Source organism: Corvus kubaryi, unplaced genomic scaffold (assembly GCF_017639235.1).
Source record: "Corvus kubaryi isolate FWS band 111438036 unplaced genomic scaffold, C.kubaryi_AGA036_p1.0 split1-37296, whole genome shotgun sequence".
In the NCBI taxonomy this organism is placed as follows: Eukaryota; Metazoa; Chordata; class Aves; order Passeriformes; family Corvidae; genus Corvus; species Corvus kubaryi.
Window position 1 is genome coordinate 9,969,600 of NW_024582075.1, and position 15,682 is coordinate 9,985,281.

General features: G+C 42.7%; 1 protein-coding gene across 3 annotated transcripts in view; it reads left to right on the plus strand.

The window, feature by feature from the left end:
* The window catches only part of TMEM161B (transmembrane protein 161B), a 181,099-nt gene that overhangs the window by 52,721 nt on the left and 112,696 nt on the right, over nt 1-15,682 (plus strand). The window lies entirely within an intron of this gene.

A 15,682-nucleotide genomic window follows, 5' to 3' on the forward strand; every position in this document is an offset into this window, starting at 1 on the left:
ATGGCTACTCAGGCCTAAGCCTTCTGCTAGAAAATTCACAAATTCTGCTTTCTTTAGCTCTTCACGAGAACAGGTTTTGGTTACAATTCTTTTCTATCAGGGTGAGCCTGACATAAAATGAGGACAAAATCAGCCACATTAGGATGTACATAAATAAGACAAGTACAATTTGCCAGTGATATGCATGAACACTAATTTCCTTGCTATGGAATGATCTTTTGAAATGTTTTCTTTAAATGGTAATAGCTAAAAAGCAGCAGAAAATATGCCTGAATCTGAGGTATATCTGTTTCATTCTGTTTCATCAAGGTTACATAAATTGTGAATGGCCTCTTCATTATGGATAGTAGTCTGGCCTTGGAAAGATACTAATTATTATGAAATATCTTTCACTAATTGTTTCTCCCTTGAGAGTATTTTAAAAATGGTTTATGTTGAAAATAGTAAATGATAAACACTGTTTGTTAAGATGTCTGTAATGCAAAATAAAATATTGCTTCTGTTAATAATTTCAGCAAGACAGAATCAGTACGATTTTAATGATGTTACAGGTACATTGTGCTTCTGCCACCTTTGGTGGGAGGCAGAATAACTTGCCAACATTACTGTTGTTTATGCAACCTGAAAAACCTGCACCTGCAAAAAAAAAATCACGGCTCTCAAAGTGTTATCAGAAAACAAATTAAAATAACACTAAACCCTTTGCAAACAATGTACTTCATGTTCCAAAATTCCATTTACTTAAAAAGTGTGACCTGATTTCAGTGGAAACTCTGTAGACAGGGGGTTGAAAATCTAGGTTCTTAATAATAAGAAAATCCTCACTCCAAAAATACGAAGGACAAAGGACCATCAAAGACTGATTTTTAAGAAAAAGTGTGAACAAAAATGTTTTTCACAAGTTTGTCAATGTCAGTCATTTCTTTCAGTTGTTAAAACTCAACTTTGAATTAACTTAAATGTACTAGGACTTGGAAGATTTATAGGTATCTAAACATCTCTTAAAGCCAAATGTTTCTTCACTTCCTAATAACTGTCTCAATTGCACACCTCTAGCAAAGTTAAAATACGTCAGTATATTATATATACAGTTCTCTTTAAGAGGAAATATGCACAAAATTGTGTATGTATTTCCATACATATATATGCATATGCTCCTCTAGTTTCTAGTGGTCTCTAATTCTAGAAGTAAATGACATGCTGTTGAAGGTCTTTATTAAATGTACATTATTCTATAATGCAAGTACCACCTCATTTAAGAAATATTTTATTAATTTGAAGTTCAACAAAATGCTTAATCTCTTCAGAATTTTTAGTTCTACCTCCACTCTGTGAAACCATTAATAAGATCTCAGACTGATTTTGCTGTCATTGCTCACCTCGGTCTTTTTTTTAGATATATGTAACTCAGGTGCTGGTCTTCCCCAGTATAAGCTAAAGACAATGGAAAAGGTAGCTTATCTAGAACAAGGTGCAAAACAGTATTTCATTAAAATTAAGCCTCTTGGAAAGCAGCAAATATCTTAAGTCAAGGTATCCTTAATTCATTAATTTAAGAACCTTTTTTAAAGTGACCACTGGAATGCAAATTACCTCGCAGTTCTGTGCGACTGTTCGTCAGGAAAGCTTTGATGAGATTTCATCTAAATTCCAGCGTAGTTTCATCCTAGTTGTTAAGGATACAGCAAGACTCACCAACCTAGCCAATAGCATCAAGGTGCCTTCCCCCTGCAAAAGGGTTTGGATAGGACAAATTTTGTGTTCAGCTCAGCTGCCTTGGATCAGTAATATGGGTGTAGTTGATGTGGTGTTTGTTCATATTTCATATTCTGAAGAATAGGGATTTTTGGATATAGTAGCAACAGGTGTTTTTTTACTTTTTAAAAATCATAAAACTTGTACTGCAGCAGCATTACCTGCTCTACTTTTTTGCCTCTATGGCCTGATGAATCTGAAATATTCTTTGCAAGTTGAACAAGACTGAGTGCCCTCATCTAGAAACTACACATTCCTGGTGAAGGGGGAAAGTTCTGACTTTTTCTGCAGAGATAAGAACTAGAGGCAGCCAATAATAAGGACAGGCAGAAGAATTTAGGTAGAATTTAGGCTGGCTGGATCAAGGCCAGCTTGATCTATGTAACTCCTTCATTTTGGCATCTCCTCTAGCTCCACCAGATAGGCCAGAGTCTGGTGGTGAATTTGACATGTTTGGAGAGTTGAACATGTCCCCAGTAAGGCTACTTTTTTTTTTTTTTTTTTTTTTTTTTTTTTGTGAAAAGTGAGGGTCCTGAGTAAAGCTTTGTCAACAGTATCTTCCACTCTTCTTGTCACAACCACCACTGTGACCCATCACTTGATGATTTTATGCTTTGAGGATTTTTGGGTTGGTTTGGGGGGGGGGGGGCTTATTTGTTTGTTTTATGCAACTTTGTGATGAAATGGGCTCTCCTGTTCAGAAAGGTCTAGATTTTTGTAACCAGGATGAAAGCTAATGGTAAAATACATACCAGCAGCAAACGCATACACCTCTTTACCTATTGTTTCATATCATAAATGCTGTTCAGTTTTAATTAACTGATCAGTGCAAAAAGTGATAAATAGTCTTGCCATTCTTCCAGGGTCTACATGTTAGTTATTTTGTCACCATTTTACAGAAAAAGCATGTTGGGCAATGGAGCATATATGGAAAAGAGAAAAAGACAAGCCCTTCTCCTTGCATTAGAATCCTGGAAAACTGTCACTTTGGGAGTTCTGTCTTAGTTTTACTAGAAGAGAATTGTGCAGTTGAGCTTTTGAAAGTTTGGCAGTGTAAGAATTAAAGCTTCCTTTGAAGTCATTATGGTGCTGTCACATAGTGTTTTTCTCAGTTATTCAATCAGCAGAGGTTGAAGGTAGAACTTTCAAAGCTGTAGCACAAGTTGCATTCATTTGAGCCAACAGAGTAACCAATAAGGTTACTCTTAATAATAAGAGGTCAGACAGATTCCTGTAAGTGGACAGTGCTTGGAGACATCACACGTTTTGCCTCCAAGGATAGGTAAACTGCTGGGCTCTGCATCAGGGCTTGGTAGCCCTGCAGTTCTACAAGACCAGTAATCCTATGGGAATTTTATTTGCAAAGTGGGTATTTGTTGGCTACCTGTGAAGGGAAAATCATACTGAGAAATAAGGCTATAAACTGAGCAGAATTCTTCTGAGCACAATGGGAAAGTGTCTCAGTTTAGAGACAAGTTAAGGAGAAAACACTCTGGAATGAGTGTTTCCTCTAAAAGAGTTCCAACAATCCCTGGTAGTGGATGAAAGTGAAAAAAACCCAAACAAACAACCATTTATTGACAGACAGAGTGCCCACATGGCATGGGTAAAAGGTAAATAAATCCTAGATATTAAATTTTCAGACCCCTCCCCCCCCCCAACAAAATCCCAAAATGCCAGGGAAAGAAAAAAAAAACCCACAGCAATTTGTCACATAGTGGATAGAAAATGGCATGGGCTTTTAGGGAAAAAACAAACAGAAAACAGGAGATTCAAGCAGCAGTTCAGGCAAACAGATGTGAACCTGGTGTCATGGTTTGACACTGGCCTGACGCCAGGCACCCACAAGAGTTGCTTGCTCGCCCTCCTCTGCCACAGCTGGGCAGAGGGGAGAAGGAAAAAAATTCATTCAGGCTTCATTAGTTGCTGTAAGGACCAGGAGAAAGCACTTTAAGGGCAAAACAGGCTTAACTTAAAGTTACAAAGTGAATTTATTGCTAACAGAATCAGAGGAGGATAATGAGAAGAAAAATAAACCCTTAAAACACCTTTTCCCCCCAGCCCCTCCTTCCTTCCCGTTGACCGCACAGGGACACAGGGCACGGGGGTTTGGTCAGTCCATCACTGAGATTTCCTTCCACTGCTCCGGGAGAGGAGTCTTCCCCTGTGAGGCCGTGGAGTCCCTCTCACGGGAGACAGTTCTCTGTGAACTTCCCTGGCATGGGTCCGCTCTCAGGAGCAGCAGCGCCACCGCCCCTGCTGCAGTGTGAGCCCCTCCCATGGGCACACAATCCTTCTGAACTGCTGCACTGTGGGTCTCTCTTTCCACGGGGTGCAGTCCTCCACGGACAGGCTGCTCCAGCCTGGAAGGAAGGGCATCTCCACCAGGTCTCCCACTGGATCACAGCCTCCTCCAGGCATCGACCCGCTCCAGCACGGGCACCTCCCCCATGGGCTGCGGGTGGATCTCTGTATCCCCATGGATCCCCATGGGCTGCAGGGGCACAGCTGCTTCACCATGGTCTGCACCATGGCCTGCAGGGAAATCTTGGCTCTGGCTCCTGGAGCACCTCCTCCCCCTCCTTCTTCACTGACCTTGGTGTCACCATGTTGTTTTCCCTCACATGTTCTCACCTCCTCCTCTTCTCTGACTAGAAGCAAAACCTAGTGGCTTCCTTTTGATTTTCTTCTTAAATATGTCATCACAGAGGTATTACCAGCCTCTCTCATTGGCCCAGTTTTGGCCAGCAGCATGTCCATCTTTCAGAGCCATCAGAGATTGTCTCTGCTGGACATGGTGGAAACTTCCAGGAGGTTCTCACAGGAGCCACCTCTGTGGACCTCTGCTACCAAAAACCAGGCCAAGCAAAACCAATACATCTGGTGACTCTGGCATCGGTCCCCTTTTCTCAGCAGATGAAGCAGGTGAGCTTGGTATTCTTTTTCTCACCAGCGTGGCTTTTTCCGAGGTGTGGAGCTGAAACAGAGCAGCCCCTTGCCTTTCCCACGAGTCCCAATGGACTTCTCTCCCACCAGTAATCCTCTCTGATCTTGGACCAAATCCAAACTGTCCAATTCACTTCCAAAAAGCAGCCAAAGGATTGCTGCTGCAGCCTCTCCAAGGCCAGGGAAGGAAAGAAAAACTTCTTGCCTGGGCTAACAAAAAAGCCAAGCTAAACAAGCAAAAAAAACCAAAAAAAACAGACCTCACAGCACCCTGGATGCCTGGGGAGTGAGCGTTTGAAAAAAAACCTCCAAACAGCCCAAGGCTTCTGGTTCACCCAGGCCCACCTTAGAGATACAGCAACCATTTTTGGGCATAAAGCAGAGGGTTAGGGAATAGAGTATTATCATAAAATCACCCCAAGACAGAAAGGAGAACAGTCCTTTTGTTTCCCAAATCACATCTGAGTGTATTTTCCTTCCATAAATCAACTTTTTAAAGCTTGTGGTGTTTGGGGGTTTTTTCTTCTGAGATGCTATATATAAATCCCAGATGCTATATATAAATCCCTTTTCAAGAGTGTGCAAAGGAGTGCTATACACATATACATATATGTATATATGTAAATAAAAGTAGGAGACAGAATATAGTGCATTTTGAAGGCACAGGGCAGCAAGAACACCTTTGGAGAGCTCTGTCTGAAGATTGCAAGGTTGGTTCTTATTCTCAGCGATGCTCTTTTCAGTTTTAGCTCATTCTCTGGAGTAAAATCTTTTTATTAAAGAATTAAAATTTTTTTCATTGCTTACATATCCTGTTCTAGATAAAGCTGTGAGAAAGTAATTGACGGATGTTTAATTTGGATTAATTCCAAATCCACTGAGGATCATGGCATCAGTGTTTTTGTTTACAGCTCAGCCACCATCAACATGGTCTTCTGAAAAATCAGCATAAAAGTGTTAAAGGCCCAGTTTGAATCCAGGCCAATATTAGGCTACAGTTTATGCATCAGCACAGAGGAGTGTAGCGGGGGGGGGGGGTCCCGGGAGCAGGGGAATCCAGCCAGAGTCACGATACGAACACCGATACGATTTGAGCATCGTGCTCCAGTTTTATTATTCGGTTACACCAAGTTATACTTTTTCCAAAGTTCACGCCCCTTTCCCATGAGAAAGCCTCTAAGCAGCGGGGGAGCTGACCAGTGTATACCTTTTCCCAAGGCTGTTCAAGGCCGCCAGCTAGCAGGTGCCTTGCAAGCTTATCTTCAGCCTGAGGCCCCGTCAGGGGTACTTCTGCAACAGCCCTGGGATGCCCAAGCCCTCCTGGGGTATCCTATATTCCACAAGGAATCCCTCTACACATCCCCCATTTTCTTTTTGGGCAACCCAGGTCTGGTCGATGATCTATTGCAGCCCCGCTTTAAGGCAAAACAAAATACATCCAAGTATTATTAAACCTAATATAACTACAAATAGCAATCGGCAGCCTTCTACTTCCAAGGTACACAGCCATCTGGTGATACCCAGACCCTTAAGCCAATCTCCAGTAGGGTCGTCTGTCTCCTGAAGGTTGTGCAGGCCCCTCTGGAGGTCAGAGAGATGCTTGTGAATTGGGACAGAGTGGTCAGAAAGATTCATACAGCACATACCCTGGAACTCTTCACAGCCGTGGCCATGAGCTAGTAGTAGAAAATCAATGGCTGCTCGATTTTGTAATTCTGTATGTCTAACACTAGTAACATCTACGCTTAACTCATCAAGCATCTGCGAAGTTATGTTTAACTTATCCCTCTCCCAGCAAGCAAGTTTATGCAAAATAGCGTGATCCCTGGCTGCTGAAACACCAGGGAAAAACATAGATGCTAGCCAAATTGACTGCCTTCACTTGATCTAAATGGGCGGACAGCTGATTGAAAAATGTCCGCTAATGCTCCTGTCTCAAGACAGTCAAAAAACAGTTTCTCACTCTACCTCTGTGTCTGGTGCTATACCCAAAAATTTATGCAATATACCCAGAAATTTATGCAATTCTCTTTCTTAGTTTTGTCTTTGGAAAGGATTCCCCGACACCCACCACAAGTCACTAGCAACCACCCAGGGCAGCTGTCAGATTTGCCCCAGAGTCTCGCTATTTCTCCTGCTACGGAGAGTGGTGGATCTGGCAAGTCCTCAGCTCCTTCACGCAACCATGTCTGTAGCCTCTCCCAAGGCTCCTCGGGACAGGTCTCAGAGTTCCAGCTGTTATGGTAGTGGCGTCACTTTTCTCAGGAGCTGATGCTGACTGTGCCTTCTCGTTTCGGGGTCCTGTAGCATGGCACCACTTTGCTGGACATAGCTCTGGGCAGTGATGCAGCGATGACTTGTCCCTGTTGTTGCAGGATATTCTGTAGCATTGCAGTCCACGTTTGTTCCCAGAGCAGGAACTCTGAAGGGGTTAATAACAACTGTGCGATGTTGATGCAGTCCTTTGAACACAGGACATCTGCTGTAAAGATAGACTGCAAAATGCTTTGTGTAGATAAGTTAGCAAGCTTTTTGATTACTTTTTGTATCAGTTCTTGGTGTTTCTCCCCGTCCCGGGGCCGCTTCTGGGCCGCTTTGGCTTTGCAGGAGACGAAACCGCAGAAGCCGCGCTGCTGCCGGACGTCCCGCTCTTCGGCGGGGGAGGGGGGGGGTTACTCTCTGCCGCTTTTGGCCGGGTTTTAGGACCTCTGCATTGCTCTGCCGCTTTCAGCTGGACAGCAGGACTGCCTGTGTCTCCTTGGCCCGCCTGCGCCCTGCCCCCTGGATCGGGTGTCCCAGCTTCCGCGTCCGCAGCCATTTCTCTCTCGGTCGTCGGAGGGAGAATATACTGCCCTGTCGAGTCCAGCAACTCCCGCAGTGAGCGGACGGGTGCTGCTGTGCCTTTAATCGGTCTTTTCGCAGCCAGCCCGAAGGACCGTGCTACCCTGGACTCTGCTCTGGTCTCTGGCCGCCACTCCGTAAGACCCCCGTCTGTTCCTTTCCCAGAGCCTCTATGGCAGCTGCAGCCACTGTCCTCTCTGTGTTCATCTCTGCGAGAGTGCCAGTTACTGCCCTCCAGATTAAGCCAAGGGCTTTAGCTTCTTTAGCTTCCTTTCCACCCTCAATCGTGGACAGCCACAGTTCCCAACTTCCCCCCACGCTTCGGTTGAAAACAAAAGCGAAGTGTAACTCAATAAAATCCATGTTCCCGGCCCCACGTAACGAGGGCATTCAGATCTCGGTCTTTCACAATTTCGCCTCTCATAGAGAGAATATTAGCTAGGAGTCGAGGTCTTGCCCCGTAGTCCATAGCTTCTGTGCTGCGGGTATTTGCTCGGCCGCGCGAAAATACGGTCTCCAGCCACTCAGCTTTGAGGTTTAGCCCCCGGCTTTACTCGGCTTCGGGACTTATCCTCCGGCTGGCTATCCTGCTTTGAGACCGGGCCCCCGGCTTTACTCGGCTTCGGGGCCACCCGCTCTGGTTCCCCTGGCTCCGCCACACCGATACGATGAAATTCGGAGTCTTACCGCATTGAAGCGAACCTGCCTGAAGCAAAACTCACCCGGGTCCCTGCCATTCGGGCGCCACGCGTAGCAGGGGGGGGAGGGGGGGGGGGGGGTCCCGGGAGCAGGGGAATCCAGCCAGAGTCACGATACGAACACCGATACAATTTGAGCATCGTGCTCCAGTTTTATTATTCAGTTACACCAAGTTATACTTTTTCCAAAGTTCACGCCCCTTTCCCATGAGAAAGCCTCTAAGCAGCGGGGGAGCTGACCAGTGTATACTTTTTCCCAAGGCTGTTCAAGGCCGCCGGCTGGCAGGTGCCTTGCAAGCCTGTTTTCAGCCTGAGGCCCCATCAGGGGTACTTCTGCAACAGCCCTGGGATGCCCAAGCCCTCCTGGGGTATCCTATATTCCACAAGGAATCCCTCTACAGAGGAGGAGCATGAAAACAGCCATATTTTATGACTGAAAATATCTACTCTGACTTCTAGAAAAACCTTAGCATCTACTTGTATGAAAACAGTTTAATTTATTTTTCTATAAATTTTTTTTGTAAAAAGTAGAGTAGATTTTTTTAAATTTCCATGAGAGAGAAAATGCATGTATTTTATTACAACAGCATGATGTGAAAATGTGTGGATCTGGATGAATGTTTGTACATACATAAAGACAAATCAGATTTTGAGAGCTAAAACTGAAACAATGCTTCCACTATCACCAGCAGTGGAAGGTAGGATGAAAGCAACTGCAATGGTGAGCTGCCCAAAACTGACAGCAACCATCTCAGAGCAGGTCAGTCAGTCCAAGTACATAATCTACCTGATGAATAAGCCAAAACCAACCCTAAATAGGTTTATTTTCCTGTTTGAAATCTATTGAAAACTTCAGAGATGACTTTAAATGCCTGTAGTTGTTGCATCTCTTCTGCATTAGAGGCAGATGAATACCTTGCATCATTGTTAAGAAAATTGTTTGTTCATATCTTTGAGTGATTCACTGTAGTTGTCTCTGCTCTTCTGTGTTTGAATAGTCTTAGAAAGTAGTTTACTGGAGAAAACAGTCACTAACAGAAAATTTTAAACAATTACTAAGCACTTATGACATGGAAATTTTCATTCATACGCATGAGCATTAAAAGCCTCATTCTAAAATATTAGCTTAGCAAGAGAAAATCTTATGTTACTTATATAGCCAAATAGGGATATTGATTTGGAAATAATTATTTTAGATAAAAAGTATTAGTTATTTATTAAATAACTAAATATATCAAATATGTCTTTGATGTAAGTATGTCAAAAATAATGGAAGAAAATTTGCAAAGATACTTGGTGTGATCCCTCACCATGGGCAAAACAGACTTGACTTGGGGAAATTAGTTTTATTTATTACCAATCCAATCAGAGTACAATAATGAGAAAAAAATAACAAATCTTAAAACACCTTCCCTCCAACCCTCCCTTCTTGCTACCATGGAAACCCCATACATTCCTGCACCTGACAGTCTTCAAGACAACTCTTCAAAACTGCATGCCTATGAAGGCAATTGCTTTCCCTGTCTTGTGGGTGTGTTCTGGAGAAGGGCATGGAAAGGCAAGGTATGAATAGGTTACTTTTAGGTCTGTTTTCCTCATCTCTAGTTTATTTTCAAAATTGTCAGCTGGGATGGGGATGATGACTCATAATCTTGTTTTCTTTAGAAATCTTCCACAGCTGACTGATTTCTGTGAGCTTCATAAATGCCTAATGGAGGAAAAGCACCCTGTTGACATTGCTCCCAGAATTTAGGCTTCCTGTACTTGCAGATTTGCCATCCAGGACAGTTTATTTGTGTGAAAAAGCACCATTGCAAAAGACTGCATGTTACAGTGCAGATACTGCAACGTGATATATTTGACAACGAGGCCTGTGGCAAAGAAATATATACGGACTGATTCTTGATAGATGTTTCAGAGAGATGTTTATTTCTCCAGCTGCATGGCCAGAGCTCTGCCGGGGAACTGCTGCAATCACGGGACCCGAGGGTCCTCACCCGCACAGGGGAGCACAAAACAACCAATGGGGAACGAGGCAGGGGCAGGGAAACCCCATGTCTCCCCCCCGAGGGCCCCTCTCCCCGGGCCCCCCGGGGGGGGGGGGGGGGGGGGAGGGCCCCAACATTTCACCCATTTATTTTTAACAAAAAGAGATTTAGAACTTAACATTGAAAACAACTGGATAAACATAACAAGAACAGTTTCAAAACAAAACAAGCCACCCTCCTGAGTCTTTAAATGTCCAAACAGATTCTCTGGAATATCTTAAGGCTGACAGAAGGGAGACAGGACTCTCCGGGCATGCTTTGTGGGGAAACTGAGGCAGGAGAGGGTTTCTTCCATTTGTACCTGTTGGAACTCTAAACAATAATAGTTAATTTCTTCCCTCCCCCTCTTCATCCCCCACTCGGCATTGGAAAGGGATTTTTGGGGAAACAATTGGCAAAGGCATGGTTTTGTGAGGGAAACCATGGGTGAAAAAACAGATTGGGAATACACTGGGGGTAATAGGATATAGGGTAAAAGGGAAAGGTGGGATTAGGAAAGGGAGACTGTAGGGGGGGCTTATAATGGAGATATTGTCTAACATGACAATTTTTAGCATATATACTGCCTTTTAGAGAAATGCCATCAGGGGCAGTGACCTCTGCTGCTTGTAACCCTTTTCTACCTTGCACAATTTTGAATTCCACCACCTCTCCATCTCCCAAGCTTGGGATGCATTTTTCAGAGTTATTATTTTTAATAGCAGTTCTATAAACAAATATGTCTTGCTGGTTGTCACATCTCATTATAAAACCATAATTTTGTTTAACGTTATAACATTTTACTATTCCTAAAACCTTAGCTATGGTGATTTTTTCCTTTTTCCAAGTGGCTTCTGTTTTCTGTCTCACTGCGTTTTTGCTTTCGCTCGCTCCCGTATTGGAATTGTCGCAGCTGCTCGTGCATGCATGCTCTTCCCAGGGTCGCATTCAGGGCCGCACGGGCCAGGCCGGGCCGCGCCACTCAGCTCCCTGCACGCTGCTGCTTCTGCTCTCAGCTGCGCTGCCACTGCCTGCCGCCGCACCCACGTCTCGGCCGGGCCCCCGAGCGGCAGCCCCCCTGCGCCCTGCTCCAGCGCACGTTTTTGCTAGGCACGCCTCTGCGCCACTGCTGCCAGCTGCCGCCCACGCGCCGCCCCTCTCGGTCGGGCATTCACGGGGCTCGCTCCACCACGTGCTGCATGGGGCCGGGCGGGCACTGCCAGGTCGCCCCGCTCCCGCCACACCTCGCTCCATTGCCGACACTGCAGCTCGCGCCGCTCCGCCTGCACATGGGAATTGCCTTGCTGCTGCTCGCAGAGGGCTCGGTCCAAGTGGCCTGGGTCGCATGGACTCTGAGGCACGCTTCCCTTCACCAAGACACAGCTGACATTGTTTAACAGTCTCGGTAATTAAATAAAATTCACAAAAATATTCTTCCATCGGCATGTATTTTGACTCAGAAATTAACTGCGTCCAAACAGTCTTCCAAAAGTCTTTGGTAAGAATTAAATCCCAAGAAACATAGAAAACATTCTTAAACAACCATGCCAGGAAGTGTTTCAGTTCCTTTTGAGCTTGAATTAAGCTAAAATTTACTAATTGTTGTTCTAGAATCTTTTCAAGTTTAAGATAAATGTCCATATGCGGCTCTGAGAGCCAAGAGTCTTTCCATGGTTCCTCCATAATTTAGAGAGAATATCCAAACCAGGGCCAGAAGAGAGAGATCCAGAGTGGTTTTTACTCACAAATTCTCTGTCCTTAGGGATCGGTGTCTTGCCAGCATTTCTCTACCGTTTGTTAGAGTGCAGATAGTGCAACCCGATGTATCAGACAACGAGGCCCGTGGAAAGAAATACATATGGACCAATTCTTGGTAGATGTTTCAGAGAGATGTTTATTTCTCCAGCTGCATGGCCGGGGCTCTGCCGAGGAACTGCTGCAGTCACGGGACCTGAGGGTCCTTGCCTGCGCAGGGGAACACAAAACAACCACTGGGGAACGAGGCTGACCAGGGGCAGGGAAACCCCGTGTCTCCCCCCCAAGGGCCCCTCTCCCAGGACCCCATGTTGGGGGGGGGGAGGGGAGGGAGGGTGGAGGGCCCCAACAACTGCATAAGCTAAATATTTCACTATGGAGTATGGGTTCACCTTTGAATCTCTGTCAGTGAAACCCACTCCTGCAAGATCTATTCATAACACTTTGATCTTATTTCTCCTACATAGGAAAAGTGTCTATAGTGAGATCTTGAAGGGATTCTTAGGCATCTCACATTAGGAAAAGTGAAGGAAAAGACTTTTGCTGTTTAAATTAATTCATGCTTCCCCTGGGTGGCCCAGCTATGTTCCAGTAGCAGCCAGTGGGAGTCTCTTTCCTTTTAGAGACTTTAAGGTCTCTATCACCTATTTTTGGACAGAAACCAAGAAATTATCTACTGAAACCTTCCCTCTCATTGGCAGATCCATGAAATTAGTCAAAATCTGGGTGAATCAGACATAAATTTCCATAACACAAAATACACTTGCTACCGTATAAGAACAACCAGAAAGTAATATAATTAGGGGATCCAGTATCTTTATTTTCAGATGTAAGGCAACCAGGAATCTTTGGAATTGAAACCTGGCTGTCCATGTTGAACCTTACCAGTCAAATTCAGCACTTTATAATATTATTTTCTCAGGCTACATATAGTTAGGCATATAGCAGATATCTCACTTGCCATAAATAAATAGGTTCTTCTTAATTGTTACCTACCACTAGTGTGTTTGCCTAAACTCTTATCAGCAGAAAAATTAAATGTTTATAAAAGTGAACGACTTTTGGAGGCAGTTTAGACATTGACTTCTTATTTTCTCAAGCAAAAATAAATCTGTAAGTATTTTATAAGCAAGAACTTACATCTGATTTAATGTTGAATTATATTGATAAATCAAATGCTAATACTGGATAGCTGGAACAACTTTAAAGAAGAGAAAATGTTTTCTCTGTTTATAGGTTTTGCTTTGTCACTGTGCTGCACTCTATATCAGAACAAAGGCTATATGCATAATAAGATCTTGCAAATGAGGTGAAATCAGCAAAAGTATGGTGGGGAGAGAACCATGTAAAACATGGCCATAAGCATAATGACCAAGCAGTAGAGAATTTAAATGTTTAGCACCAGCATGTTTCAGTTTATTTTTCTGTCATATTTTTGAATGTGTAGACCAGGGCTCTTGAAAGACCAGAATGAAAAGACCTTTGTTCTGGACCAGAAGGATTGATAGTGTTATTTAACAGACTGTCCAGATATGCCTCCCTGACCTACAGCTATTTACTTTTATTTTTTTAAATAGAATCAGCATGGTAATAATTAGCAGCAGTAGTGGAGGAGAGAGAGAACCTGTGCTCTGTGTTTTGGTGAGAGAAATTATTTACAGCACTGCTGGACTGATGCCAGCTCCCCATTTCAGCCATGATGGAAGCTCTGAGTACAATAGAAGCAGAATACCGATATGAATTACAAATACATGTATATGTTACTGCACTGCCTCCCTCCCCCTCTTCAAATGAATGTAGTCTAAAAATATCCTCCACTCTAAATTGCTTTATTGCTGAGGCAATGTCTTGTGAAAGCACTATGGTTACTTACAGAAGAAAACAAAACCTCAAGCCCCAGACTGAATAAACTTCAAGACTCAAACAGAATAATGTTAATGTGAATTGTTCTACATTTGACTGCAAATTAACTATCTCTTTGACTTAATAATGTGGCGTGCATGCCCACATTAAGAGCAAAAGTATTTTACTTTTGGAGAATTTATGAGGAAAAGCTTGTTGCTTGAAATAAAAATGGGAGAAAAAAGTAGATGCTATATATGTACATGGTGTGAGATTTTTTTATTGTTGTAGCCCAGTAAAAGTAATTTATATTAGCTTTTGGAAAAATAATATCAATTATTCGTTCATAAGTGGATCTTAAAGAAAAAAATGGGAGGAGAAAATACACGGAAATAGTGCATGGAATTAACATTAAAATTATTTTTAAATTTTAGAGCCAGATTCAGCAAATTTATTTAGAAGAAACTACTCCAATCAGTAATTTATTGGTATCAAGAGGTTTACTCAGATAAGTGTTGCAACTTGCAAGGACTTGCAGAATAAAACCCAAGAATGTAAATATTTAGAAAATAAGTCATTGATGAAATCCTTCTTTTCACAAAAGGAAATATTTATTTGGCAATTGTAAAATGTACTAATGAAAGGCTTTCTTTAAGAAGTGAAAATCAGCTAAGTAGGAATTGCTTCCTTTGAACTAGTTAAATCCTTTCTCTACTCTCTACCAAAAGAAGAATTAAAATTAATAACTCTATCTCTAGAATTTTAACTCCTTTGCAAAAAAACTTATCACTGCTTAATCAGCACAAGTGACAAGGATTTATGAACATTTTCATTTCAAGTGCATTTACATACACACATATATATGTGTACATAAATTCATTTTATTAAAGCTGTTTTACGCAAACAGAACCTTAAGTAGTTGAAGTACTAAAAAAGCCAATCAACATATTCTTCATATATCTGTAAGTCCATAAGCCTCTTAAAATTGTGGAAATACAGAATATTTTCTAGTTATATCTTGATTTTTATTCGAAGTTCCTGCAAGGATATAGGCCTGCCAGTAATACAAACTGTAGTAACAGGGAAAAAAAAGCAGAACACAGGGAATTGTATATAAGTCCATGAATAACAAGAAGCAGGGATGCTAGAATTATGTATTTTATCACTACACTCCTTTGCCTGTAAACCACAAGGTAGGCAATTGTGAGATGCAATACTGCCAGCTCTGCAGAGTGTGTGTGTGTGTGTAAGACAGGAAGGAGGGAGGAAGAAGGGAGAGATGTGGGGGAGAGGAACAGAGGTGGGGACATGCAAACACAATAAAGCATAACATTGCTGAGCATCTACGTCTGGTCTGTCTCTCTGTATCCTACTGATATCAGTACTGCAAGCAGGGCCACAGAAACAGATGATTGTCCATCAATAGCTTGTTCTTAATTCAAGTACTTTTTGACAAAGGAAAAAAATACTTGTAACTTCAAGTACAGGGAAAAATGAAATGTTTAGTTTTCAAGGTATGGCAGTGCCTCACATGTTTCACAGGCTGTTTACCAATTGTAAAATACTGGCATACATCTTAGTTACTTAGCACAGCTTCTTAGGAGTGAATTAATATTAATAATTGCAGTTTATCTTTTAACAACAGCATATTTTTAAAAATTACAGTTTTAGGGATATAAGATGCAGGTGAGCCCAGAGCTAGCAGTTCCTTGGTGTTATTTGGCTCCATAGAGACTATTTTGTGAAAGTATAGGATATTTTTTTTCTTTATTTGATGGATGCTGGGACATTAACAAAGAGTGACTGAGTTGGCTTAAC